Genomic DNA, 3,650 nt, shown 5'->3' with positions numbered 1-3,650 from the left:
TGTTTGTCACAATGCGCTATTATCCAAGTCATCTTCAAAACATTCCTCTTCAAAATGTTGGCTACATATTACGTGTTTTTTTTTTCTCTGGCCAGAAGTTTGATGGCAAATCCTCCCTCATCAAGTTGGCGACCAGTCCGTGGTGGATCATGAATCAGAAAGGTGAAATAACTAAACTTCACTTTTACCCGATACTTGGGCAAAAATGGCCGTTCCTGGACACAGTGATTGTGACAAAAAATATTGGTTTTATTTTTTTACTGCTTAATGCTAAAATCATTAAATCACTGCAAACGTATTAGTAGATAATGATTAATTGATCATTCCTTGCTGACTGGACTGCTCCTTAAATGTTCTATTTTTAACAAAAACAAGAATCTGGAAGTGGAGAACTGAAGGAAGTTAGTTGAACTTTCTGGTTAGTCTGAGGGAAGTAAGCAGACTGACCAGGAAGGAGTTAGTTGGTGGCAACTGATGGCTGATTGATTTGCTTACCTGAGGGTTGGAGGGAAGGTGGCATGGATCTGTAGGGGTTTGATTCAGTGGGTCTTGCAGACGGAATGTTAGTGAGATCCGAGAGCGTCGGTACTTGCTAGAGACATGTTGATGAATGGGCAGGCAGGTGATAAACACATTAAACATTTCAAAAGAACACGTGTAATTTGTTTAGTGTTTCGCCAAATAGTTGCATTATCATTTAAAATCTAGTCATTAACCCTGTAATGCCAAATGTATCATATTTGATACATACGGTTTCTGAAATGTTTTGCGTCTGACGCTTTTTGCATAATTTAATGTTAAAAACTTTGCTAAAAATCATATTGTACACAATCAGATATACCTGATAACAGCCAGTAGAAGACTACACAAAAAATAATCTTGACTTTTTGCATAGTAATAAATTATTAATATCAAAAATGTATTTCTGTTTTTTCTTTTTACATATTTTGTTAAAATGCCAAATAAGGACTTTAAACCAAAAAAAAAAAGTAATTTTCTGTTTTGTTTTATTCCTGGATTGGGCTTTAAAGGGTTAATGGCTACACTGTATTTACATTGCAGCAGCCTTAATTGGATGATAGCTGATGACAGTGTTGTATATTTATACAACACTGTCATCAGCGTACAATTATAAGTGACCATGAAACAAGCAGGCTTCAGGAAAACTTAACTAAATTAAACCAATATACCGGTAACAAAAATCAGAGGGCCCTGTTTATATACAGATCTTAACCATTTCTTTTATGTCATTTTTAAACAGTTATTTGATATATTTTGTTGAGATGAATATATTGCATTCTGATAAGTTGTAAACAACCGCTTGGAATTACTTACTTCAAGTCCTACATCACCTTAATCTAATTTTGCCTGGATCATCATCTAGAAACTCCATTACATTTTTTTATAGTGCTGTTTCTGAAACCCAGGCTGCATTGAATCTCAAGAAAAAGGAGTAATATTCAGGTGCTGAATTATTTCTTAAGAATTTCTTTTTTACATAGTTACCCTGATGCTTTATCAGCTTTGTTGTAATAACCCCTTTTAAATATTTTACACTGCCCCCATTTCACCACTATGATTTTCTCCAGTCTTGTACAATTGCTTCTCAAAGGCTGTCTGTTCATTTCTCACTCAGGACTGAATGTCTCTTTTAGCTCAGTGATTGATACCTCCCCTCAAGCTATAGAAAAGCCCTCCAAGCAGCAAAACCATTTAGCCAGCAGCCTGAGTGATATTGATCCACAAAGTCTGAAATGAGGGAAATTGAATAGCACCGCAGCTAATTGTATAGTAATGAAGGCAGGAGGGAAATAGGCCCACACATTGTTAGTGTTCTCTCACTTTGACCTTGATTGCATGGAAAAGACAGATTTGGAGGCTGATAGACAAAACATATTCCAGCTAGGATGTCATTTGCTCCTCCAACAAATTACAGAAATCAATATTTTGGGTTTGGTGCAACTTGAAATATACTCAGTACACCAAACCCTGATAGGTTATACACGTGGAGATTTGTTCTGCCGTAATTGGGAGCTGTTCCTTTTCGCAACTGGAGTAGATACACATAAAAGACTGTTATGGATGGAAAAAAGGATCTGGCACAATGAGTAACTGCATGCAGTATTGATTTTGTGAGCAGAGGATCACTCGTAGATTTGCTCATGTAAGACTAATGAACAGATTATTGATTTGATGTCTGCTCATCAAAAAGTGGGAGCACCGCCAGGCTCTGTGATAATTTGACATCTGCTCTTCTTTTTGAACCCACCATGGCACCTGCATCTGCAGTGTCGTTCACAGTACGGTACACTGACTGCAGGCATCTGGAGCTGTTAACCTCTTGTGTGTGTGTGTGTGGGGGGGGCATGGTTGCTGTCTACCACTTGGTGGCAGAATTGAGCTGCTTACTGATGAGAATGTGACAAGGGCAGACTGCTCACAGGGAGGTGGTAATACTTCTAGTGATGTGGCAAAAAGCAGAGCTTCTGTCAAGGGGGTACGGTAAATTACATTGCAGCATCATAATGCAGATAAGAGTGTAACATTTGTCTCTTATATATTACCTCCTATGAAAACACATCTTTGCACTGGATTTAAGCAAAAATTGCGCGATTTCTTGCAATTTTTTTTTTTTTATACTCCGATGTAATTTCAGTCTATAGATTTGTGACTATTTGAAGTATATATTTTATCTATACATGTATTTGGGTCTGAAAAGGGAAGCAATATATAAATAAATTTGCTCTTAAAAAGGCTAGGTTTTTATTAAATCCACAAGTTGCTGTTGTTTAATGGGAAGTAAAACAAGGCAGAAAGCCTTCTCTCATTGTGCCTACAGGTCCGAGTTGCATTTATTTGATTGTGCCGACATTTATCAGGCATACTGACCATCTCTAGCAGAGTCCAAAGAGGTCTGTTAGACAGCTGTAGCCTAATTGCATTAGGCTCATTGCTGACTCTGGTGAAGCACTGAGTGCCACGGGGGGGTTGGGGTCCTCATTAGAGTAGATTCAGTTGTAATGAATATTGCTGTAAGAGAAATGTAACTTCTGCCAATGAAGCCCAATGGGACTTGGTCACTTAGTTCTAAACTACAACTTTAAAATGAAAGAAACGTGTTTAAGTCAACATTCTGTGTCCTTAGCGGCATTTTTAGTCTCATTAAGTTCCTTCATATTCAGAACTTCGGTCATATTCAAACTTCTGAAAGTACTTTTAATATAAAATTATTAAATACTGTTTAATAAATTATAAATGTTTTTAAGTCTAATTTGACTGTGCTTTACCAGAGGCATCCATGTTCGTCAAAGAACACTACTGCCACCTACCAGTTTGAGACGTTACGGTGCGGTATCGGCTGTTGATCAAGTCCCAGTGCTGTATCTGGTGTTTTTCACAACGCGCTATTATCCAAGTCTTCTTGAAAACATTCTTCTTCCAAATGTTGGCTACATATTACGTTTTTTCTCTGGCCAGAAGTTCAATGGCAAATCCTCCCTCTTTAAATTGGCAATCCAACAACGAACCTGTGCGTGGTTGATCATGATACCCGATGTATTACAACATCCAACTGCCATGCACGTGGGCATCGTCAGTTTAACTATAGCTCCAGTGAATTTCAATGGTGAAGTCCTCTCGAAATCTTAAAT

This window comes from Cyprinodon variegatus, unplaced genomic scaffold, assembly GCF_000732505.1.
Source record: "Cyprinodon variegatus isolate N-32 unplaced genomic scaffold, C_variegatus-1.0 Scaffold940, whole genome shotgun sequence".
Taxonomy (NCBI): domain Eukaryota; kingdom Metazoa; phylum Chordata; class Actinopteri; order Cyprinodontiformes; family Cyprinodontidae; genus Cyprinodon; species Cyprinodon variegatus.
This window is presented reverse-complemented; position numbering follows the sequence as displayed.